This window comes from Vombatus ursinus, unplaced genomic scaffold (assembly GCF_900497805.2).
Source record: "Vombatus ursinus unplaced genomic scaffold, bare-nosed wombat genome assembly UNPS02011431.1, whole genome shotgun sequence".
NCBI classification, from domain to species: domain Eukaryota; kingdom Metazoa; phylum Chordata; class Mammalia; order Diprotodontia; family Vombatidae; genus Vombatus; species Vombatus ursinus.
Window position 1 is genome coordinate 6744149 of NW_020951209.1, and position 27304 is coordinate 6771452.

The 27304-nt window shown below is 36.4% G+C and overlaps 1 pseudogene; it reads left to right on the forward strand.

Annotated features, from left to right (window-relative positions):
- Positions 1-90: 90 nt before the first annotated feature.
- LOC114038904 lies at positions 91-25910 on the forward strand (annotated as a pseudogene).
- Positions 25911-27304: the final 1394 nt, after the last annotated feature.

The window sequence follows — 27304 nt, forward strand, 5'->3', positions numbered from 1 at the left end:
TAGGAGAAGGAAAGAATAGATTCGGGGGAGGAGCTGAAGGTCTTCCAGAGTGGGGGAAGATGACTTACTAGTCCTCTGGAGGAAGGGGAGATGAACAAGGAATGGAGGTGCTGCGGTAAACCGCAAACTTCGGGGCGCAGGGTCGTCCTGCCCTGTCCTGCCCTGACCTGCCCCGGCTCTACTTCATTCTGCTCCCTCACACTCTTAGGATGATTGGTAGAGAGAGAGGAAAGGGGCCTTAGATGAAGATCTCGTAGTCCAGCCACTCGACAACTTTGTTTTTGAGACATGGAGAGGGAACGTTGAGTGATCACACAGGTAACAGAACCATGATTCAAATCCAGGTCTTCTGATACCAAATCCAGTGAGCCTTCCACTAAACAACACTACCTATAGGTAATTTAATCCTCGATAGACACACCAAACAAAGCCCAGAGCCTATCTATGACTCCTAACCTTCTCCCTTTAATTTCACATGTCAGCAGCAAGGTATAGGGGTGACAGGCTAGAGGACTAGGGCAGCTGGACTCAACTCCCAAGGACCACCCCAAATGCTTCCCTGCTCTAAGTCTCTTGGTCTTTTCTGTGACCACAGCTGCCCACGTATCCTCACTTATGCCCAAACATCAGCTTTTCCAGGAATACTCACCTGAAGTTTCATAAAAGAACTGGAATTAGAGCACAGCAACTAGATTTTGTCCCATCGAACCAAAATTTAGCACTTAACACTCCATCCGCTTAGAAACTACGAGGTTTACGCACCTCCCTGTGAGACAGAATAGTTAAAACAGAAAGCTAGCAGGGGTTTCTTTCCCAGGTAAGCTCCTCCCTGCTGACCTCTTTTGCCTCCCTAGCAAAGCCTCACAGTGTCCAGGGTGCCAGAGTCTCTGTCTTCCTACCAAGGGGACCTTATATCCCAAGTCTCCTCCCATACTTCCTCAAGCAAATTTGTTTTTTAAAAGTTGATTTCAGGGCAGACTTGCACTGCTTGGGAGGGAAGGGGAGAGGAGTATCGTGTGAAGTTCCCCTCCCCCCCAACCCGTAACAAATGATCAGTTGATCATTGGCACTTCCCTCTATAATAACCACATCCAGTCATTCAGTGATGGGTAACTCACTTAAATCTCAAGGCAGCCCATAACACTTTAGCAGAAATGTAATTGTTACAGTGTTTTCCTTTCCTTAAGCCTGTTTGCCTATATGCATTATTCCTAGTTCTACCTCCTAAGCAGAACAAACCTAATCAATCCCTCTTCCATGGGACAGCCCAAAACCTGAAGATAACTCCTGTTCCTTCCCTAAATATTTTCCAAACTAAACATTCCCAGGGGCTTTAAATAATCTCAGTGACCTTCAGTGTCTAGGTGCCATTCTCTGGATACTCCTCAACTTATCAATACCCAGAACTAAACAGCACAGATATAGTCTGACCAGTGTAGATAGACTACTCCCAGGACAATTTGCCACTTTCATTGCCTATATGCATTATTCCTAGTTAACTTTCTGTGTATATATTCTCCTTTCTGTTAACTTTTCCTAAATTAACTTTCTGTGGTTGCCATATTCTGCTGTTGATTCATATTGAGTTAACAATCCAATAAAACCTGTAGATCTTTTTCAAACTGCTTCTAGCCGTGTCTCCCTCATCTGGTAGGTGTGAAGTTGATTCTTTTTTAAATTTCAAGACAGCTCAAAAGTCATGTCATGTTGACAACAATTTTGTGTATTAAATGCTGTTGTAAGCTATTGAATGGGAAGACATAAAAACCTGATGTGTTGATATATAACCTGAGACCCAAAGCCCATCGAGCCATATGAGATTCTCTACTTACTGGTAGAAACCAATGCCCTATGCCTAAATGAGGGGTAGGGCAGAGTTGGAGAGAGCCAGAGAGAGAGGTTTGCTTCTCTTCAAACAGGAAAGTCTCTAAGTCTTTGGACCTCCTTCAAATATAGTCCCTTCAGTCTCTTCAGGTTCTGAGAGCTGCTTCTGGCATCTAAAGATTAGATGGAAAATGCCAACCCCACTTCAGGTTGCTGAAGGAAAAGACTGGGAAGAAGTCACATGTCTTCCTCATGTCCCTGTCCCCAGCTCAGTATACTAGAGACTTTGGGGAACTTCCCCAATGGGAGAGTTCCTTCACTCTATCATATGGTGTATATATTCTCCTATATATACTTTCTCTGATTTCCATGTTTTGCTATGATCTGGATAAAGGGGCTTCTTTGCTACCTGTTTTGTATGTTCATTATGGAACTGGTATTTCATGAGAAGGGAGTCAAGCTTTGATTATCAAGTATGGGGTCCTTCTTTTCCTCCATTAACGAAACAGTAATCAGAAGTTAGTTTGAACCTGAAAGCTATGTCCTTGAGACTAATAATATTTAAGGGAGCAGACAGATATAATTCTAGCCCAGTAACCCTCTCTCTCAAGAGAGCATAATGGCCAAGTTTCTTGCCTCAATATCCTGATATCCCTCCTGGTATGCAATAAAGTCTCCTTTGAAAAAGGGTAGAGTGGAGAAGAGGCTAGAGATGTTTATTCTACCTCCTTTCAAGCCACACAATGATACCCTTGTACTACATGTGAGAGACAGCCCTCAATATAAATAGAATACCAGGTTTTTACATTGAGAGTTCAGAATTTAACACTCCTGTTGGGATGTCCTAAGTAAGGGACAGACTTGGTGTAGTACAGGAGTTCTTATAACCTGGGGCCTGTGAACTGGCGTTGAAAAAAAAATGTTATCTTTATTTTCACTAATCTCTGACTAAAATTTAGAACTTCCTTCAGTTATTAATGTAGGCAACAAACATTATTCTAAGAAGGCATCAGATGGCCAAAGGGGATCCATGACACAGAAAAAATTAAGACCTCCTGGGCAGTGAGAGCAGCAGTCTAACAAATGGCAGGCAGGAATTTTGCATCTTCCTATCAGCTTTGCCACTAACTGCAAATGTAGAGAATCTACTCCAAATGTTAACATGAACTATTTGGGCCCAACCTGTGGTGGAACATTCCGAGCTCATATTGGTCTGATCAGCGACAGTCAGAAGCACTGTAACTTGACTCTAGCATAGTGATGTCATTTTGGTCCTCCTTGAGAACAAAGGACAATAACCAGCTACTAATTGCCTGTGTGATTTTGAGCAAGTTGCTTTACCTTTGGGACCTTTATTTGCCATAGGTGATCTCTGAAGGTCTCCTACTGGGCTAAGTGTCCCAGAGCAATTAGATTCATAGAAGTTATTTAGGTTATAAGCCTCAGGTAAAATTCCTTTTAGGACTTTCCGGACCTCAGACCTAGATTCATACCTAGAGACTTGAACATCTTTAGGAGAAAGAGCCCGAGGGTCATATTTCTGTGTCATTATCAAGTCATAGTCAATAAACATTTATGAACATTCTCCCTGCCAGGCACTATGCTAAGCCCTGGAGATACAAAGAAAAATAAAAGATAGCACCTTCTCTCAAGGAGTTCACAATCTGATGGTAGAGACAAATGCACATAACTATGTATAAACAAGCTATATACAGAAAAAATAAGAAATAATTAACAGAGGGAAGGCATAGAATTGAGGGATCAGGAAAAGCTTCCAGTAAAAGGTGAGATTTTTTTTCCTGAGATTTGAAGGAAACCCAGAAAGCCAGGAGACAAAGATAAGGATGGAGAGCATTCCATGCATGGGGGCAGCCAGTGAACCTCTTGCATCAGGAGATGAAGGATCTTGTAGAGGAAGAGTAAGGAAGCCGGTTTTCAGATGAAGAAATTAAAAATACTTTAAATCACTGTTGATCAGAGAAATGCAAATTAAAACAACTCTGAGGTACTACTTCACACCTATCAGATTGGCTAATATGACAAAAAAAAAGAAAGAAAAATGATAAACATTGGAGAAGATGTGGGAAAATTGGAACACTAATGCATTGTTGGTGGAGTTCTGAACTGATCCAACCATTCTAGAGAGCATTTTGGGATTATGCCCAAAGGGCTATAAAACTATGCCTTACCCTTTGATATAGCAATACCACTACTAGGTCTGTATCCCAAAAAGGATATTAAAAAGGGGTGATCAAGAATTGGAAATTGAGGTGATGCCCAGCAACTGGGGAATGGCTGAACAAGTTGTGGTATAAGAATGTAGGAATACTATTGTGCTATAAGAAATGATAAGTAGGCAGATTTCAGAAAAGGCTGGAAAGATTGATGTGATATGAACTGATGCTTAGTGAAGTGAGCAGAACCAGGAGAACATTGTACACAGTAACAGCAACATTGCACAATGATCAACTTTGATATGCTTAGCTCTTCTCAGCAATACAATGATCTAAGATAATTCCAAAAGACTCATGATGGAAAATGCTATCAACATCCAGAAAAAGAACTATGGAGTCTGAATGCAGATTGAAACATACTATTTTCTTTTTTTTTCTTTCTTGTGGTTTTTCCCTTTTGTTCTGATTCTTCTTTCATAATGTAACTAATGTGGAAATATGTTTAATATGATTGTACAAGTATAGCCTATATCAGATTGCTTGCTGTCTTAGGGAGGTGGGAGGAGAGAGAGGGAGGGAGAAAAAAATTAGAACTCAAAATCTTATAAAAGTGAATGTTGAAAACTATTTTTACATGTAATTGGAAAAAATAAAATACTACTGAGTAGGAGGAAAAAGAGTAAGGAGGCCAGTGTTACGGAATTTAAGCCTAATGTGTAAGAAAACTGGAAAGATTGGAATGTATGTCAGCTTATGAAGGGCTTTGAACACTAAACAAAGGATTTTATATTTGGTCCTGGAAGTGATAGGGAGCCAGTAGAGTTTATTGAGTGCCAGGGTAATATGATCAGATTGTGCTTTAGGAAAGTCACTTAGACAGCTGAGTGAAAGGTGAACTGGAGTGGGGAAAAATTTTGTCGGGTAGACCGACGAGTAGATTACTGCAATAGTCCAAACATGAAGTGGTGAGGACCTGCACCAGAGTTGTAACTGTGTCAGAGAAGAGAAGAGGGCATATGTGAAAGATACTATGAAGACTGGACATGGGGAAGAGAGAGTGAGGAATATAAGATAATACTAGGTTACAAGTCTAGGGAATGGAAGGATGATGATAGGAAAGTTTGGAAAGGAGAAAGGTTTGGGGGAAAAGATAATGAGTTCAGTTTTGGACATGTTGAGCTAAAGATGTCTATAGGATATCCAGTTTAAAATATCTAATTTGGAGGTTCTATACAGAGACGTTAGAACTGGATAAGTAGTGAGAATCATCAATAGAGTGATGATAATTGAATTGGGAGTAGATGAGATCACCAAGTAAAACAATATAGAGGGAAAAGTGAAGAGGCCCCAGGACAAATCCCTGTGGGACATCCACAGTTGGTGGGCATAATGTGAATGAAGGTCAATAAGAATTAGGAGAGAGTGGTGTCATAAAAACTTAGCAGAGAGTATCAAGGAAAAGAGGGCGATTGACAATGTCACAGAAGGCAGAGACACAGAAAATGAGAATTGAGAAAAGGCCATTAGATTTGGCAATTAAGAAATGATTAATAACTTTGGAGAGAGAAATTCTCTAACCTGGCTTCAGGTTGGAAGCCATATTGTAGAGAGTTAAAAAGAAAGAAAGAGGAGAGGAAGAGGAGACACCTATTATAGACAACTTTCTCAAGGAGTTTACCCACTACAAAAATCAGGTGAGATATGAGATGATAGCTGGTAGGGATGGATGGACCAAGCGAGGGTTTTTTAAGGATGTGAGAAGACATGGGTATATATTTGTAAGCAGTAGGGAAGCAGCCAGTAGACAGGGAGAAGTGAGTATGGATGATAGAAAAGAATCCTATCTTTTAGCTTAACACTCTTGCCAAAACGCTCTCCTCAATACTTGCCACTACACTTTCCTGGCCTTTTGTTTATGCTGTTTCCAATGTCTAGTATGCGATCCTTTCCATTACTCCCTGCAGTTCAGTCAATCAATCAACAAGCATTTATTAAATGTCTGCTATGTATGTGGCACTATGCTAAGCTCTGGGAATACTAAGAAAGATAAAAAACAGTCCCTGGCTCAAGGAACTCACAGTCTAACAGAGAAGACAACATGCAAACAACTAAGTCTTGTTTGTACAAGATATATATAGGATAACTATATATCTTATTTGTATATAAGATAGATATAAGTTGTATATATAATCAGTGTCACACCAATCAAACTACCAAAAAATTATTTTATAGAGATGGACAAAATAATAATAAAATTTATCTGGAAGAACAAGATGTCAAGAATATCAAGGGAATTTTTTTTTTTGTGAGGAAAGATGGCCTAGCAGTAGCAGATCTCAAACTGTATTACAAAGCAGCAGTCATCAAAACAATCCGGTACTGGCTAAAAAATGGTAGTGCATCAGTGGAATAGATTAGGTACACAATACACAGTACATACATAGAAATCTAGTGTTTGATAAATGCGAAGATCTAAGCTTTGGGGACAAGAACTCACTATTTGACAAAAACTGCTGGGAAAATTGGAAAACATTTGGCAGAAACTAGGTATAGACCAACATCTCACACTGTATACCAAGATATGATCAAAATGGGTGCATGATTTAGACATAAAAGGTGATACCATAAGCAGATTAGAAGAACATGGAATAGTTTACCTATCAGATCTAAGGGAAGAATTTATGACCAAACAAGAGACAGAGAGCATTACAAAATGTAAAATGGATGACTTTGATTATATTAAATTTGAAAGGTTTTGCACAAACAAAACCAATGCAACTAATATTAGAAGGAAAGCAGGAAACTGGGAAACAATTTTTACACCCAGTATATCTGGATGTAAAGACCTCATTTCTAAAATATATAGAGAAGTGAGTCAAATATATACGAATAGAAATCATTCCCCAATTGATAAATGGTCAAAGGATATAAACAGGCTGTTTTCAGAAATAAAAATCAAAGTTATCTATATCTATATGAAAAAATGCTCTAAGTCACTATTGATTAGAGAAATGCAAATTGAAACAACTCTGAGGTACCACCTCAAACTTATAAGATTGGCTAATATGACAGAAAAGAAAAATTACAAATGTTAGTCAGGTATCACAGCTCTTTTGTAGTGGCAAAGAACTGGAAATTGCTCATCAATTGGGGTGAACAAGTTGTGGTATATGATAGTGATGGAATACTATTGTGCTATAAGAAATTAATCTCTCAGAAAAACCTGGAAAAAGCTTACATGAATTGATGCAAGTGAAATGAACAGAACCAGGAGAACATTGTACACAGTAACAACAATATCGTATGATGATCAACTGTGGATGAGTCGGCTATTCTCATCAATACAATGATCCAAGACAATTCTGAGGGACCTATCAGAAATGCTCTCCACCCCTATAGAAAGAACTGATGGAGTCTGAATGCAGATTGAAGCATACTTTTTTAAACTTTCCTTATTTTGCTTGTTTTTTTTTATCAGTGTTTTCCTTTATAACATGAATGATAGGGAAATATGTTTTGCATGATTGCACGTGTATAACCTATATCAAATTGCTTACCATCTCAGGGAAGGAGCAAGGGAGAAAGAGAAGGAATTTGGTACTCAAAATTTTTAAAAATCTAAAAAATTGTTTTTACATATAATGGGGGGGAATAAAATATTAAACAAAAAAGGAAAATAGTGATTTAGAGCATTTTTTCATATGAGTATAGATAGCTTTGATTTCTTCTTCCAAAAACTGCCTGTTCATATCCTTTGACCATTTGTTAATTGGAGAATGACTCCTATTCTTACAGACTTGACTCAATTCTCTATATATTTGAGAAATGAGGCCTTTATCAGAGAATGCTGCTGTAAAAATTTCCCCCAGTTTTCTGCTTTCTTTCCAATTTTGGCTGCATTGGATTTGTTTATGCAGAAACTTTTAAATTTCATGAAATTAAAATTATCCATTTTACTTCCCACAATGCTCTCTATGTCTTCTTTTGTCACAGATTCTTCCCTTATCCATTGATCTGACAGGTAAGATATTCCATGCTACCCTAATTTGCTTGTGATATCACCCTTTGTGTCTAAATCATATACCCATTTGAATTTATCTTGGCATATAGTGTGAGATGTTGGTCTATGTCTAGGTTTTGCCAAACTATTTTCCCATTTCCCCAGCAATTTTTATCAATAGTGAGTACTTTTTCCAAAAGCTAGGATCTTTGCACTTATCAAAAACTAGATTACTATGGACATTTACTATTGTGTATTATGTACCTAATCTCTTCCACTGGTCTACAACTCTATTTCTTAGCCAGTACCATATTGTTTTGATGAACGCTGCTTTGTAATACAGTTTGAGATCTGGTACTGCCAGTCTATTCCTTCACATTTTTTTAAATTAATTCCCTTGATATTCTTGACCTTTTGTTCTTCCAGATGAATTTTGTTATTATTTTGTCTAGCTCTATAAAATAATTTTTGGTAGTTTAATTGATATTGCACTAAATAAGTAAATTAATTTAGATAGAATTGTTATTTTATTATATTGACATTATGTTTATTTTATAATATTATATTATTTAATATAATAGATCAGCCTACCCCATGAGCAATTAATATTTTTCCACTTGTTTAGATCTGACTTTGTGTGTAAGTGTTTTGTAACTGTGTTCACATACTTCTTGAGTTTGTCTTGGCAGATGGATTCCCAAGTATTTTATATTATCTGCAGTAATTATAAATGGAATTTCTTTTTCTACCTCTTCCTGCTAGACTCAGTAATATATAGAAATGCTGATCTGTGTGGGTTTATTTTTGTCCTGCAACTTTGCTGAAAATATTTATTTCAACTAGTTTTTTAATTGATTCTCTAGAATTCTCTAAGTATATCAACTGCAAAGAGTGATAGTTTTGTTTCCTCATAGACTAGTCTAATTCCTCCAATTTATTTTTTTTCTTCTTTTATTGCTATGGCTAGAATTTCTAGTATAATGTTGAATAACAGTGGTGATAATGGGCTTCTTTGCTTCACCCCTGACCTTATTGGGAAGGCTTCTAGCTTATCCACAGTATAGATAATGCTTCCTGATGGTTTTAAATAGATCCTATTTATCATTTTAGGGAAAAAACCATTTATTCCTATGTTTTCTAGTTGTTTTAATAAGAATGAGTGCTATATTTTGTCAAAAGCTTTTTCCGCAATTGCTGAGATAATCATATGATTTTTGATGTTTTTGTTAGTGATATGGTCAATTATACTAATAGTTTTTCTAATGTTGAACCAGACCTGTATTCCTGATATAAATCCACCTTAGGCATAGGATATGATCTTTGTGATATATTGCTGTGTTCTCCTTGCTAGTGTTTTATTTAAAATCTCTGCATCAACATTCACTAGGGGAATTGGTGTATAGTTTTCTTTCTCTGTTTTTGCTCTTCCTAGTTTAGAAATAATGGCACTATATTTGTGTCCTAAAAGGAATTTGGTAGGACTCCTTCTTTGCTTATTTTTCCAAATAGTTTGTTAGAATTCACTTGTGAACCCATCTGGCCCTGGGATTTTTTTCTTAGGGCTTGTTCAATTTCTTTTTCTAAGATGGGTTATTTAAGTATTTTGTTTCCTCTTCTGTTAATCTAGGCAATTTGTATTTTTGTAAATATTCATCCATTTTGCTTAGATTGTCAAATTTATTAGCATGTAAATGGGCAAAATAGTTCCTAACAATTGCTTTAATTTCATCTTCATTGGTGGTGAATTCATTCTTTTTATTTTTGATACTGGTAATTTGGTTTTCTTTCTTTTTTTAAATCAAATTAAATACTGGTTTTTCTATTTTATTAGTTTTTTATTTTTTTCATAAAACCAGCTCCTAATTTGATGATTTCTCACTTTCAATTTTATTGATCTTTCCTTTGATTTTCAAGATTTCCAACTCAATATTTAATTGGGGATTTTTAATTTATCCTTTTTCCATTTTTAGTTGCATGCCCAATTCATTGATCTACTCTTTGTCTACTTTATTGATGTAAGTGTTTAGAGATATAAATTTTCCCCTAAATGCTGCTTTGGCTCTCATAAATTATGGTATGTTGTCTCATTGCTGTCATTCTCTTTAATGAAATTATTGATTTTTTCTATGATTTGTTCTTTAACTCACTGATTCTCCAGGATTAGATTATTTAGTTTCCAATTAATTTTTAGTCCATGTTTCCATAGCCCTTTATTGAATGTAGTTTTATTACATTATGATCTGAAAAGAATGCATTTAATATTTCTGCTTTTCTGCATTTGGTTGTGAAGTTTTGTGTCCTAATATGGTCAATTTTTGTGCAAGTGCCATGTGTTCCTGAGAAAAAGGTATATTTCTTTCCATTACCATTCAATTTCCTCCATAAGTCTAACATATCTAACTTTTCTAAAAGTCAATTCATTTCCTTAACTTCTTTCTCATTTATTTTTTGGTTAGATTTAATATATTCTGAGAGGGGAAAGTTGAGGTCCTTCACTGCTATAGTTTTACTGTTTATTTTCTCCTGTAATTCATTTAATTTTTCATAGAATTTGGATGCTATGCCATTTGGTGGATATAAGTTTAGTATTGATATTACTTCATTGTCTATGGTACCTTTTAGTAAAATGTAGTTTCCCTGCTTGTCTCTTCTAGTTAGATCTATTTTTGCTTTTGCTTTGTCTGAGATAATGATTCCTCCTTTGCTTTTTTACATCAGTTGAAACATGGTAGATTCTGTTCCTGTCTTTTACTTTTACTCTCTGTGTGTCTCTGTACTTCAAGTATGTTTTTTGTAAACACTGTTGTAGGATTCTGGTTTTTAATTCATTCTGCTATCTGCCTGACATTGTTCATTCTGACCTTTTACTGGTTCTACTACTCCAGAATTCAATTTGAAAGATTATTTTAAAGTTGTTTGGAGGGGAGTCTGGGAGAGCTCAGGTGAGTCCCTGCCTTTACTCAGCCATCTTTGTTCTCAGCCTTCTTTGAAAGCATTTATTAAATACTATGTGCCAGTCACTGTACTAAGCACTGGGAATACAAATACAAGCAAAAAAAGACAATCTCTACCCTCAAGGAGCTTACATTCTAACGAAAGCTGACAACACATAACACAAGTAGGGGAAGTGAGGAAGGACTCCAGAATGGGGGTGAGGAAGAAAATTCTTGAAGGTCAGCAGTGGATCCTGGAGAAAAGTGAGCATGCATGGCTTGGCAACTTCCTGCAGTGATAGTCTAGGGCAGAAACTTTCCAATTGGAGGAGGGAATCCAGAAGGGCAAGGACATTTCCAGAGGAGAATGCTGCTGGAACTGAGAGAAAAGTTGGGAGAGACAGGAATAGAGCTGGGAGAGAAGTGAGCTTTATAATTCCATTAATTCAGTACCTAGTACAATACCTTATATATAGGAGACATTCAATTAACATTCCTTGAATTAATTCAGTCATGATTGCTTTAGCTTTTTTTCTTTTGCAACCACAACACATTGTTGACTCATATTATTTTTATCCAGAGATTGCCATCCACTAAAGCCCTTAAGTCTTTTTTCATATAAACTACTATACAGTTAAGTTTTCTACCATCCTCTTCTTAGATAATTGAATTTTTTTAGGTGGAAAGGAACTTACCTTGAAGAGATTTTAAAAAGAAGAAAAGGACATATCTGTTCAAATATACATATACATACGTGTATATATATGTATATGTATATTGTTTAACTATGGGAAGGGGGTCAGAATTAGGAGAGAGGGAAAGGAGAGACTATCAACAGAGATGCCTATGTATATTATATATATATATATGCACACACACAGATATGTATACATATACATATATAGCACTTTTAAAGTATGTAAAACACTTTACAAATACTACTTCATCCGAGTCTTACAACAACCCTGTGATGTAGGTGCTATAATTATCCCCATTTCACAAATGAGGAAATTGAAACAGAGAGTTTAAGTGACTTTCTTAGGGTCACACAGGTACTAAATGTTTGAGATCAGATCTGAACTATGGATGTTCTACTCCAGGTCCAGTGCTCTATCCACTGCACCACCAAGTTCTCTCCAAAGAAAAAAAAGGTCATTGTAGAATTTTAAAAAGTAATGCACAGAAGGGGCAGCTAGGTGGTGCAGTGAATAGAGCTCTGGCCTTGGAGTCAGGAGGACCTGAGTTCAAATCTGATCTCAGACACTTGACACTTACTAGCTGTGTGACCCTAAGCAAGTCACTTAATCCCAACTGCCTAAGCAAAAAAAAAAAAAAAAATACACAGAAAAGAATGGAAGAAGATTCAGAAACACAAATGGGACAGACAGCTTTCTAACTAACATGTTGAATTTATTACATTCATTCTTTTCTTTTGTATGTCTTGCTTGATGATATTTGCCAAATACAGAAAAATTAAAACAACTAAAAATGTATTTTTTTAAAAAAGAAATGGAAATGGTCATTTCAACTAGTTCAATCCTTCCATTTTTCAGAAAGCAAAACTAAAGTCCAGAAGGATTTGACTATACTGCCCAAGTCCAGATAGCATATGTGCATCTGATTTTTTAAATCAAATGCAGGACTTTGCATTTTTATGGAATAAACTCAAGAAAAACATTTGCTTTTATTCAGTACAGAAAAATACTGAGGTGACATTTTATCTATTTGGAGGGTTCTGACTACCTCCACTAAAGCTCTAACTAGAATAAATTATTTTTTGTTCTTCCTCTGTTGGGTTTTTTTCTTGGTGTGTGTTTTTTAGTATTTAATTTTTCCCCAATTACATATAAAAATCATTTTCAACATTCATTTTTAAAATCATCCTATTTTTTTTTAAAGAAGGCTGAAGACATCATGGGGTGATGTTTTGACTTGCTTGTGAATTGGATTTAAGTGAGGCAGAGTTGCACAAAGTCATCAGCCTCACTCTCTCTTCCAGAGTCATTGAAGTTCAATGGCAAGATAAAAGTCAAAACCACTGGCAATGGCCCAGGGTGTAGTGGATGACCTTGGTATCTTCAATGCCTGACCAAGTTCTAAGCTCTCCATAGCACCTGCTTCAGTCATGGAACAAATTGTCCTCATCTGCCCATTTCACTAAAATCTTCACATGCTTGGGGTAGACATCCCCCTAAATTGCTGACAGATTTGGGGCCAGTTGATTACCCTCAACCTGGTTTAGCCAGTCTGCTGAGAGGATTTTACTGGAATGTGGCCCCTGAACATGATACAGCTTCTTGGAGCCACAGGTGAGAGTTGAGTGGCAGGTAGACCGAAGGAGCATGAGCAGCCCTGAAAAGGTCTCAGCAAGCCCTCACACCAGAGATGCTAGTCCTCCTAAACCACCCCATAAACCCCAGAGGAAATTATTTACATTGAAAATAATTGTACTTACTTTGGACACAAGGATAAGATTACTGATAGCATGAGGTACATTGGTTCATGATATTGGAAGTATTATATAATCTCCATCCAGGACATTTTAAAGACTGGTCTAGGTATCCATCTATCTGGATTATAACTAGAAATAGTACTTTCTGGTGATAGATCCTGAAATCTCCTAGTTGTGATTTCTGTGAGTCTGTCAGTATTGTTTAATTCTCCAACAATTCAAGTTAGCAATAAAATGGCCAAATTCCCCCTTCACAATCACTGAATACAATCCAAAGTGGCAAGCAAAGTGATGAGCAAAAATTAGTATTCTCAAGTGATTTCAACCACCCTCTGTGATTGAGCACTGGAAATATGGTGGGGTGCTAAATCACCTACAGAATTGTGCCACCCAGTGGCCAGTGCACAAATTGCAGGAGGTTGAGACCTGGGGGTGCCTCATTTTATTGTTCATTCAAATAAGTTGGACTCTTGGTAACCCAATGGACCATAGCATGCCAAGCCCTCCTATCCTCCACTATTTCTTGATGTCTGTCCAAGTTCACGTTCATTGTTTCCATGACACTATCTATGCAGCTCATCCTCTACTGTCCCTTTTCCTTTTGTCTTCAATCTTTCCCAATGTCAGGGTCTTTTCTCATGAGTCCTGTCTTCTCATTATGTGACATAAGTATTTAAGCTTCAGCTTTATCTTTTGATCTTCCGGTGAATAACCTGAATTAATATTTTTAAGTATCACAGGAAAAAAAGCAAACTCCTGAAAAAGATAATATGATTTCACAAATGAAAAGGACTTCTGACATTATACTGGTTCTAGTGCTTCATTTTATAAATGAAGAGACTGAGGCCCAGAAAGGGAAAATTAATTGTTCAGTGAATACATATCTGAGATTCAAATTCAAGTATTCAAGGTACAGATTCTCTGTTCTCTTTCCACCCTTACTCATATTTGTTTCTTCCTAATTAAGACAGCTAGTACTGACATGTCTTATACATCTGGTTTACAAAAAAAAAAAAATAGACATGGTATTTAAACTATTTATTACAGAATCAGCTTCTCTATCAGTCAAATCCATTGTACAGAATCCTAGGATGTAGGGCTAGAAGGGAATCTTCATTCAACTCCTTAATTTTACAGATGAAAAAACTGAGGCTTAGAGGTAAAGTGACTTGCTCAAAATCACACTGCAAGCTAAGGTTTTTGTTATAATTTCACAGTTTACTTTCATTTCAGTTTAATTGGATTGAATTGAATAAGTACAGATCTTAGGATTTGGTAAGAGTAAGAAGACTGAAGGAATGCAGGTTTAAAATTTCAGTGGTTTAGGGGGAAGTCTGTTGACAGTATGGTGGGGGTTCCAAAGGTTAACTGTGAATCGTAGATCAATGACCTAGGATTAAACAAGCTAGGTCATGAGTGAACTGGGGATGTTTAGATAGATGATTAGAGTGGGATGGGATTACATCGATTAGATGTAATATGGGCATGCTGCTTGTACTTGACACTGGATGACCAAGACCCAGAGAGGGTCAATTGGTGTGGCATGGCCCTTCAAAGAATTTACAGTCTGCTGCAGAGTGAGAGTTAGAATTTGGAATTTTGGTGTTTCAGGTCTCCAAGTGTTTCTTCTCCTTTATTAAGTAATATGGCCTTTCCAGACTTTTGAAAGGGGCAAAGGGCTGCTTATGTGGATGTCAGGGGTGACAAAGTTTCTTTCAGGTATACTTTGACTCCTTCAAGGAGAGGACAAGAAAACTGCTTCACCAGCCCGATCCTCATCAATAGTAGAGGTTTTGTTGCTGCTTTCAACTGTAACAGAGAAGTGATAGACTTAAACTGCAGCATGAGATATACATTTTTGGAGATGATCCGTACAGGAATTTGTCTTGTTTGACTACATATGTTTGTTATAAAGGTGTTTTCATTTTTTAAATTGTTCTTTAGGGGCAGTTAGGTGGCACAGTGGATAGAACACTGGCCTTGGAGTCAGGAGGACCTGAGTTCAAATTCAGACTCAGACACTTGACACTTACTAGCTGTGTGACCCTGGGCAAGTCACAACCCCAATTGCATCACTAAAAAAAAAATTGTTCTTTGAAGGAAGGAAGGAGGGGAGAGAAAAAATAAATGCTTATTAATTTGAAAAATACAAATAAAATAAAAATTTTAATGTATTAGAGATAAATATAAAGTCTAATACTTCCAAATAATCAACAGTTTAAGATGAGAGAGGCAGTGAATGGTCAGTTAGGTGGCACAGTAGTCAGAGTACTGGATCTGGATTCAAGATGATCTCACTCCTGTGATCTCAAAGGTCTCAAATTCTAACTCAGACATTTACTAGTTGTGACTCTGGGCAAGTCACTTAACCTCTGTTTTCCCTAGTTTTCTCAGCTATAAAATGGAAATAATAATAGCACCTCCCCCGCAGGGTTGTTGTGAGGACAAAATGAGATAATATTTGTAAACACTTTGAAAATCTTAAAATACTATAAAAAAGGCCAGCTATTATTATCAACCTAATTCAACAGAAATGTAAAATAATAGCTAGTCTTTATATAACTAGAAAGATTTGTAAAGCTTTTGTTTTATATGTTAACTTATTTGATGTATTAAATACCTACCATGTGTGAACCACTGTGCTAACCTAGTGCCCCCCCCAGTCTTTTTTTTTTTTTGCTTTTTGGTGAGGCAATCAGGGTTAAGTGACTTGCCCAGGGACACACAGCTAGTAAGTGTCAAGTGTCTGAGGCCAGATTTGAACTCAGGTCCTCCTGACTCCAAAGCTAAAACTCCATCCGTTGCACCACCTAGCTACCCCTCCAGTCTTTTTATACCTTATTCCCTGACATATACATTTCTATCAGTGACACTGGCATCATGGCTGTTCCACAAGCAACACACTCCATCTCTCAGCTCCAGGCATTTTCTTGGTTGTCCGCCATGCCTGGAATGTTCTCTGTCCCCATCTCTGTCTCCTGGCTTCCTTCAAGCCCTAATTGAAATCCCACCTTCTACAGGAAGGTGTTTCTAGTCCCTCTTAATTGTAGTGTCATCTCTATCTTAATTATTTCCTATTTATCCTGAACTTAGCTTTCTGAATATATTTGTTTACTTGTTTCTCCCCTATTAGATGGTGAACTTCTCAAGGGCAGAACTTTTCTTTTGCCTTTCTTTGTAACCCCAGTGCTTAGCACAGTGCCTGGCTAATAGTGGGAGTATATTAATTGCTTATTGACTGACTGACCTCTAGGCCCAGTGGACACAAAGATTTGAAAAGTTATGCAACTATTGCCCTCAAGTTGCTTATGTTCTCTTTGGTAAGATAGAAATAAATTCACCATTTGCTCAGATAACACAAGGTAGAAAATCTTGTGGGCAGAAGCCTAAGATCTAGCAATATGAATGCTACACAGAGGAGGAAATACCTGAGCTGAACCTTGAAGGAAGATTAAGATTCTGAAAGGGTGAGGTGGGGGGCGCAAAATGCAGAGTGGCAAGAGACAACATGTCAAGTCCAGGAACTAGCACTACAGTTTGGCTGGCATGTAGAATATGGAAAGAGAAGTAATATGAAACACAGCAGGAATGAGAGGTTGAAGCCAGATTGTGAGGTGTTTCAAATACCAGAGTTTGTACTTTATTAAAGGAAATGAGAAACCACTGAAGGCTTTTGCCACAAGGGAAAATTGAGGAATATCATTTTGGTGGTTGTGGGAACAGGGAAACTGCTGGAGAAAGGTAGACCATTTAGAAGAATTATTAGAGTGTAGAGGGAGTTGAACTGGTCCACAGGCACCATCTCATGGTACAGTTGCTCTTCCTGCTTCCCTTCAAGCATAAGGGAGCTTCGGGGCCTGCTTTCCCCCGTAAATGACTCAGCTCTAAAGGGCTTGGCTTAGAGATGATTTATAGGCAACAGAGCTTGAAAAGGGAGTGTCCCCACCCTTAGGGTACTCTTCCTTTATGGCATCTGGACTGTTTTCTTTTCCTTTAAAAAAATTCTTTAAAAAGAAATAACAAGCATTGATTTTTCTTTTCCTGCCACCTCTCCAAAATAAAAAAAATTTTTTTTAAGTTTTGTAAGAAATATAGTCGAGGTTTCCTGAAAGATACATGAGCAACTGATTCAAATGTGTAAGGAAAAGAACCACTTGCAAATTGATAAATGTTCATAGGATATGAACAGGGTGTTTTCTAAGAAAGAAATCCAAGCTAAATTAAAATATTTATTTGAGTCATAGTAAAAATGCTCCAAATAATAATTAGAGAAATGCAAAGTAAATCGACACTGAGGTTCTGCCTCCTACCCATCAGATGGGCAAAGTTGATAAAAAAAGAAAATGAAAAATATTGGAGGGCTGTAGGAAAACAGATACATTTATTCCATGCTGAGAGAGCTATGAGTTGGTCTGGCCATATTGGAAAGCAACTCAAAACTGTATTTCAAAAACTGACTTACACTAGCTGTGTGACCCTGGGCAAGTCACTTAACCCCAATTGCCTCAACAAAAAGGGGAAAACAAAACAAAACAAAAACTGACTTAATTGTTCATACCTTTGGACCCTGAAATACCACTACTAGGCCTATACCCCAAAGAAATCAGAGAGGAAAAGGAGTCATATGTATAAAAATATAGGTAGCAGTTCTTTCTGTAGTGGCGAAGAACTAGAAAATAAGAAGGTACCCACCTATTGGGAAATGGCTGAATAAGTCATGGTATATAAATGCAATGGAATACTATTATGCTGTAAGAAATGATGAAGGGGAGGACTTCAGAGAAACCTGAGAAGACTTGTATCAACTGATACAGAGTAAAGTTAGCAAAACTAGGAGAACAATTTATAAAATAACATTGTAAAGACAAGCAGCTTTGAAAGACTTATAAAACTCTGATCATGCATTTTGATGGATGCAATGATCAATCATGATTCCAGAGGACCTATAAAAGCATGCTCCCCACTTCCTGACAAAGACATAATAGACTTGGGGTGCAAAATAAGACACATGTGTTTTGGATATGGCCAACGTGGGAATTTGTTTTGCTTGACTGTGCATATTTGTTAACTGGCTATGGAGGCATATTAAAAGTATTCTTTTTAACCTATACCAAATTGGTTGCCATCTCAGGGAGAGGGGAGGGAAGGGAAGGAGAGAGAGAATTTGGAACACATTTAAAAAAATGAATGTAAAAAATTATTTTTACATGTAATTGGAGAAAAATAAAGTATTTTTAAATATCCTTTTAAAATTCAAATGGAATTATTAAGAAATAATATCTTAACCAGTCTAAAACTGTTCTGAAATTTTTCTCTTTAGGAAAATGCTTAGAACAAAAGTTTTTCTTAGGAAAATAGATTATGGTGACAAACAAATATACTTCTTGTCCAAGCAAGATTATTGCCTCCCCATCTACCAGAAGTAATGGATGACATGACTGACTCAAGGGCAACACCCTCTTTTCTATTCATTGTTAAGATATGGATCAAAGGGAGAGACCCTTTTCAATCCTTGAGGGGAATAATCTAGTAAAGAATAATCTGGGATGTTAACCAAAACCGAATTTTAATACATTGTGAGCTTTTTCCTTTTTGAAGATTCCAGTAAAGGTTGTCTCAAATTATCTTGGAGTAGAGAGACATCAGGGGACATGGGGAATTATGCAACTTTGTACATTTTCTCCAAGCTAAAAATGCTTGGCTAAAAATTATTTCTGTTAGACTTGTGCCAAAAATTTTAAGTATTGATATTTTTTTCTTTGACAAAGATTTGGTTTAAAAAAAAAGATGGAAGTAGGGGGGAAATAAAATAGATTTTTTTTGTTAATTGAAATACTTAAAACAAAAAGCTAATATGCACAGTCAAATGAACCATGTCCAAAAATATATGATTCACACTATTGATTAGAGAAATGCAGATCAAAACAACTTTGAGGTACCACATCACACCTATCAGATTGGCTAACATGACAAAACAAGAAAATGAGAAATGTTGGAGAAGATGTGGGAAAATTGGAACACTAATGCATTGTTGGTGGAGTTGTAAACTGATCCAATCATTCTGGAGAGCAATTTGGAACTATGCCCAAAGGGCTACAAAAATGTGCATACCCTTTGACCCAGCAATACCACTTCTAGGGCTATATCCCAAAGAAGTCATAAAAATGGGAAAAGGACCCAAATATATTTATAGTGGCTCTTTCTGTGGTGCCAAAGAATTGGAAATTGAGGGGATGCCCATCAATTGGGGAATGGCTGAACAAGTTGTGGTATATAAGTGTAATGGAATACTATAATGCTATAAGAAATGATGAGCAGGCAGACTTCAGAAAAACCTGGAAAGACTTAAATGAACTGACGCTGAGTGAAGTGAACAGAATCAGGAGAACAGGGCACACAGTAACAGCCATGTTGTGTGATGACTAACTTTGTTAAACTTAGCTCTTCTCAGCAATACAGTGATCTAAGACATCCACATTCAGAGATAGAACTATGGAACCTGAATGCAGATCGAAGCATACTATTTGCTCTTTTTTTTCTTTTGTTTTGTTTTGTTTCTTCTCTCTTGTGGTTCCTTCTGTTGGTTCTAATACTTCTTTACAACATGATTAATGTGAAAATATGTTCAATAGGAATGTATATGTAGAGCCTATATCAGATTGCATGCTATCTTGGGGAAGGAGGAGGGGAGGACAGGGGAGAAAATTTAAAACTCAAAAGCTTATGGAAGTGAATGTTGAAAACTGAAAATTAATTAATTAATTAAAAAATAAAAGGAGAGAGAAAAGGAAAAAATGTATGATTCATTCTTCCTCTTGAGTTCATCACCTCTCTGTTAGAAGGTGGGTAGCATGCTTCATCATGAGTCCTTAGAATGGTGCTTGGTTATTGTGTTGATCAAAGCTCAGAGATGTTTGTCTTTAAAATGTTATTATATAAACTGTTCAATTTGTGCTTACTCTATGATCTCATACAAATCTTTGCAGGTTTTTGTGAAAGTGTCCCTTTTGCAATTTCTTACAGAATAATAATATTCTATTACATTCATATACCATAATTTGTTCAGGAACTTCCTACTTAATGGGTACCCCTTAAGTTTCCAGATCTTAGTCACCTCAATAAGAGCCATGAGAATTTTTAGTACATGTAGGTCCTTTTCCTTTTTTTTTTTTTTTGATCTCTTTGGGGTATAGGCTTGTTGTCCATCTTTCAGTTTCAAAGAAGATCTTTTCTGAAGAGGGGTATAAGTTTAGTAATAGTCCAAAGGCATAGTTACAGATTGCTTTCCAGAATGACTGGACCAATTCACAACTCCACCAGAAATGCATTAATGTGCCTGTTCTCTCTCAGCCTCTCCAGCATTTGTTATTTTCCTCTTTTGTCATGTTTGACAATCTGGTGAATGTGAGGTAGAATCTGAGTTGATTTACTTTGTATTTTTCTACATTTTTTACATGGTTATTGATAGCTTTGATTGGTTCCTTAGGCCTATTCATATCTTTGAGCATTTGTCAATTGGGGAGTGGCTCTTATATTCATATATTTGAATCAATTTCTCATATGTTTTGGAAATAAGAACTTTCTCAGAGAAACTTACTGCAAAAATCCCTGCCCCTATCCCTCCCCCAGGTACCTGTTTTCCTTCTAATCTTAGCTGTTTTGGTTTTGTTTGTGCAAAAACTTTTAAAATTTTTATGTAATTAAAGCTCTTCATTTTATCTTCTGTGATCCTCTCTGTCTCTTGTTTGGTCACAGATTCATACCTACAGATTGAAGGGCAGTTATATGGCTCAATGGATAGAGCACTGGGCCTGGAATCAGGAAGACTTGAGTTCAAATGCAGCCTCAGACACTTACTAGCTTTGTTAACCTGAGCAAGCCACTTAACCTCTGTTTGCCTTAATCCACTGGAGAAGGAAAAGGCAAATCACTCCAGTATCTCTGTCAAGAAAACCCTGTGGACCACTGTCCATGGGGTCATGAAGAGTTGGACATAACTGAACACAAATCCACAGATTGTTCCTCCTAATTTGTTTATGATATAACCTTTGATATCTATGTCATGTCTCCATTTGGAAATTATCTTGGTATACAGTATTCAGGACTATTTTGAGTAGTTTCCCCTAAGAGATGGGAAGGGACAGTTTGCCTTGTGTCCTAGCCCAGGTGCTATGTAGACATGAGCACATGGCATCTAAAACACAAATTTTGACTGGGCAAGGCTGGGCCTTGCTTTTATTTTACCTCTTTTCTGTTTGTTCTATTCCGATCTTAAGTTAGTCAGTCAACAGTTAATCAAGAAACATTTCTGAAATGCTTATTATGTTCCAGGCACTGTGCTAAGCGCTGGGGATAGAAAGAAAGGCAAAAACATGGTCCCTATCCTGAAGCAGCATACATCGTTTTTTCAAAAAAATAAATGTTTATTCATGTTTTACTTTTCTTTATATCACCAAAATTTTCCCCAGTATCCTTCCCTCTTCTACCACCTCATATAATAATAATTTTTAAAAATTCTTAAAGTCAAAATAAAAGGAAAAATAAGAGAAAAAAAAGCAGCAAATATAGAACACTGGCCCTGGAGTCAGGAAGACCAGAGCTCAAATCCGGCCTCAGATACTTGACACTTACTAGCATGACACTAGGCAAACCACTTAACCCTGATTGCCTTGTAAAAAATAAAACAAAACAAAACAAAAAAATCAGTAAAACTCATCAATATATTGCAAAAGTGTATGATGTCTAGAAGTGCTATTCCTCCTTCCTTATCTCATTTCATTATTTCCCTTGATAGTCTATATCTTTCATTTTTCCAAATGAATTTTTAATTATTTTATTGAATTATGTAAAGTATCCCTTTGATAATTTGATTAGTATCACATTAAAACTATAAATTAACCTTAGTGGTATCATCACTTTTCTTACATTGGTATGGTCCAGTCATGAGCAATGAATATTCCTCCAGCTATTTAGTTGTTCTTTACTTGTTTAAGGAGCACTTTGTAGCTTTTTCTCCAATAGCTTTTTCTCAGTCCTCATTCTCCTTCACCTTTGCAGCCCTTGATGCTGTTGATCACCTCTCGTCCTTGATACTTTCTTCTCTTTAGGTTTTCAGGACACCACCCCTCTTCTGGTTTTCCTCCTATCTCCTTTTTAGTTTCCTTTGTTTGATCCTCCTTCAGATCATGCACTGTTACCATAGGTGTCCCTCAGGATTCTGTCCTGGGCCCTCTTCTCTTCTTCTTTTATACCACTTCATTTGGTGATCTCATCCCACGCATTTAATTACTATCTTTTTGCTGATGAGTCTCAAATCTGCTACTTATCCTGCCCCAACCTCTATGTTGACCTCTATTCTCACATCTCCACATCCTTTCAGACATTTCAAACTGGATATCCAATAGACATCTGAAACTGAACATGTTCAAAACAGATCTTATAATCTTTCCCCCTAAACCATCCTTACTCCTTACCTGCCTTCTTACTGCAGAGGTCAACACCATCTTCCCAGTCCCTCAGGCTCACAATTATGCTTCAGTTTAGTGATACTGGCTTTCTTGCTGTTCCACAAACAAGACACTCCATCTCTTGACTCCCAGCATTTTCTGTGCTGTGCCCCATGGCTGGAATGTTTTTCCTCTTCAACTCCATCTACTGACTTCCCTGGCTTCAAGTCCCAACTAAAATCCTTTCTTTTATAGGAAGCTTTCCCCAGCCCCTCTTAAATCTTTCCCTGTCTTAATTATTTCCTATTTTTCCTGCACATAGCTTGCTTTGCATATATTTGTTTGCACATTCTCTCCCCCATTAGACTGTAAGCTTGTTGAGGGCAGAGACTCTCTTTTGACTTGTTCTTTATCTGCAGAGCTTAGCACAAAGCCTGGCACATAGTAGGAGTTTAATAAATGTTTATTGATTGATTGGTTGATTGAATCTATGTTAGTATTTTGTGTGTCTTGGTACATTAGTCCCCAAGTATTTTATGCATTTTGTAGTTATTTGGAATGGGATTCCCTTTCAATCATTGCAAATGCTATTGATTTTTGTGGGCTTATTTTGTAGTCTATAGTTTTGCTGAAGCTATTAATTATCTCAATCAGCACCTTTGCTGATTCTCTAGGATTTCCTAAGTAAATGATCATGTCATCAGCAAATAGAAATAGTTTTATCTCCTCTTTATCTTTATACTCTTAATTTCTTTCTTTCCTTCTTATTGCTACTGCTACCACTTCTAGAACTTTATAAACTAATATTGGGGAGAGTGGTCATCTTCCCTTTAGTCCTATATTCATTGAGAAAGCTTTATATCCCTATTGCAAATAATGCTTGCTTTTGGATTTAGATAGATATTTTTAATGATTTCTTGAATAAATTTCTGTAGTCTTTTATTTAAAGTTTTTGAATTGATATTCATTGATAATATTGTTCTATGTGCTTTGTCATTCTACGGTTTAGGTATTAGTACTATGTTTGCTATGTAAAAGTAATCTAGTAGGGTGCTTTCCTTCTCAGTTTTGGAGAATAATTTGTATAGTATTGCTACTAAATTTTCTTTAAGAGTTTGATGGAATTCAGGGAATTTATCAGAATCAGGAGTTGTTATTTTTTTTAATTTGGTCATTCCAATATAGCTAGTTCTTTTTTTTTCTGACATTGGATTATTTAAGATCTCTATTTGGTCTTCTGTTAGTTTGAGTATTTTATACTTTTCAAAATACTCCTTTTTTTTGTCTTCTCAGTTTGGGTAGCATGTAACTGTAGAGTAGATCCCAATTATTGTTTCTCTTTCTTCTTGTTCTACTGTGATTTTACCTTATTTGTTTGCTATTTTGTGGATTTGATTTTCTGTCCTCTTCTTTTTGAGACAGGCTAAAGTTTTATTAATTTTATTACTTTTTTCAAAAAGATAGCTTTTAGTTTTGTTAATCATTTCTGTGATTTTTTTTCCAGTTTATCTAGTTCTCCTTTAATTTTAATTATCATTTTATGAAACATTTTTTGTCACCAATGTGTCTATTTCTCTTTTTTTATATTTCCTCTTTTGTGTTCATGTTAGGTTTATTTGTTCACTTCATAGTTTTTTAAAATAAATATTTAGTTAATTAATCCTCTCCTTTTTATTTTGTTAATATATGTTTTAGGGACATAATTTTTCCCTTGAGGACTATTTTATCTGCATCCTAGAAATTTTGATGTTTTGTTTCATCCTTATCATTTTCTTTCACATGATTTTTGATTGTTTAGATGATGTTCTCATTATTTAGTATTTTATTATTGTCTCCATATATATTGCTAATTTTATTGTGTTATAGTCTACAAAGGATATATTTGCTATTTCTTTACAATAACTCTGTTCCCTAATACATGATCAATTTTTGGTAAAAGTCTCATGTGGTTCTGAGAAACATGCAAATTCTTTAGTAGTCCCATTGCGAAGATGCCACAACTCTCTTTTTTTTACATTCCTATTAAATATATTTTCATATTAGTCATGTTGTAGAGAAGAATTAGAACCCATAAGAGGAGCCACAAGAAAGAAGAAACAAAACAAAACAGAAGAAAAAAAAGAGCAAATAGTGTGCTTCGATCCACATTCAAACTCCATAGCTCTTTATCTGAATGTGGATAGCATGTTCCATCATGAGGCTTTTGGAGATGTCTTAGATCCTTGCATTGCTGAGAAGAGCTGTCTATCAAAGTTAGTCATTGCACAACAAGATGTCACAAGTCTTTTATTTCTACTTTCTCTAATATAGCAGTTCTCAAACTTTTTGGTCTCAGTATCCCTTTACATTCTTAAGAATTATTGAGGACCAGGATTGACAGATTAACCGTTGGACAAACTAGGTTCTGCTTCCTGGACACCACTCTAAACCCCTGCCTTGGAGCCAAACTTGGCCTAAGAACCACTGCCAGCTCAGTATTCTACTTCACCAGTCATGCTGATTCATCTGTTTTACCAATTATGTGGGAAAGGACAAACATGAAAATGAAGATCTAATAAAGTATGGCTGGCCAGAAGATATTTGGTATCATGTGGACAAACTCTTCAGTTCACATGAACCTTTGGCTACACAAGGGGGAAGAGTAGAAAACATTCCAAAGAAAGTGCTGATGAACTGTGCACACCTTGTAAAGGCCGATAGTATTCAAGGTTGCAAGATGAACGGTGTTAATGTGGCATATGCACTACGGTCTAACCTAAAGAAAACAGCAGACATAGATGTGAAACAGATAGAATTTCACAGGCAAAAAGATGTGAAATTTTAACAGTGGAGAAGAAAGTAGATGAGATTCTGAACCAATTAAAAATGATCAAAATGGAGTAATTTGCAGACCTAGCAGCAGAGAAGAAATACCAAGACCAAGAAGAAAGGAATGAGAAGAAAGCCCAGATCCAAGATATGAAGAAGAAGGAGAAAGGAAAAATGAAGAAGGAAATAAATGAACTCATGAGTTATCCTTCACTAAAGAAGTCTGAGAATATGCCTTCAAATCAGGATGGCAATGATTTTTTTTTTGGCTAGGCAATGGGGTTAAGTGACTTGCCCAGGGTCACACAGCTAGTAAATGTTATGTGTCTCAGGACGGATTTGAACTCAGGTCCTTCTGAATCCAGAGCCGGTGCTCTATAGGATGGCAATGAGTAAAATGAATTCACGTGAATGAAGAAAATGGACTTTGTGAATTTTTAGACTGAGACATTTTGATTTTCAGATGTTTCACATACCAAAGAAGCTACCTAAAAATCTACATGAATAACATTAACTTTGGAGAGTTGAGAACGTGTTTCATTTTTTGCTGGTGGAAAATGATCCAATGTATAAAGGTGAAACACAGACAGGAAGTATGTAGCTTTAAGAATGAGGAAATGTTTGTACCAGAAGAATATGTCTTGGCTCCTCATGAAGGTTGGTTCTACTTGCTCTTAGGATGGGTTTCCAAAATAACCAATTTGGGGAAGTATTTGTCATATTATTTTCCTGCAAACAAATGTTATAGAAGACCCACCTATTTTGTAAAGTTCACCCCCAAGTCTATGTTTTGTTTAGTAGAGGGGGGCATGTGGGGTGAGTGTTTTCTCACATTCACAAATTGGAAATAGATATGTTTGAAATTATAATTGGGCCTGTGCTTTTTTGAACTAAGAGAATGAAGAGGGACTTAATTACTCTTTGTATTGCTCAATTTATTCAAAGAAAGATTTAATTTGCATGTTCTGTTGTCATTTCTTATCCTATCATCATAGTGATCTGTGATCTCTTGAAATTAAATTCAGGTTCTAGCTTTTTCAAGACAAAGAAGGTCATCCATTGGCCATTATCATACTAGTATATTAAATGAAATAGTGATTGTTGACATTGGGATTCATGCCAGTTTATACTGGCAAACATCGAGAAACTCTGGACAATTATGCAACTTCTAGGCTTGTATTGTTTCTTAATATACAGGTATGTAAGACTTGACTCATTTGTCCCAGTCTGGTATAATGAGGCACACACTACACACCCAAAACACCTTTAAATACAATGATCTCTGGCCTCTCCAAAATATGCTTCAGAGTTCTATTATTTTAAAAGCTCTATAGCAACCAAAGCATGATGATAAACTTAGGGATTCACTAAGGGCAGTCAGATAATTTACTTGTACTAATGCTTTCCAAACCTCTTTCTAGGTTTGTAATCCTTGTTTCAAAGATGAGCCTGTTTTTGCCTAATGAATGCAGCAATAGGCAAATATCCATAATGCAATTATGATACCAGAAACATTTTGGATTGAAAATGTAGAGTTCAACAGTTAATCAAATGGGCCAGCTTTGTTGCCTTGAAGGCATTGAAGGATTGCTCTCTATAGTTGTGACACCACACTCTAGATTTCTCCCCTTGACTTAGAATAATAGCCTAGGCCGTTTTATGTAGGT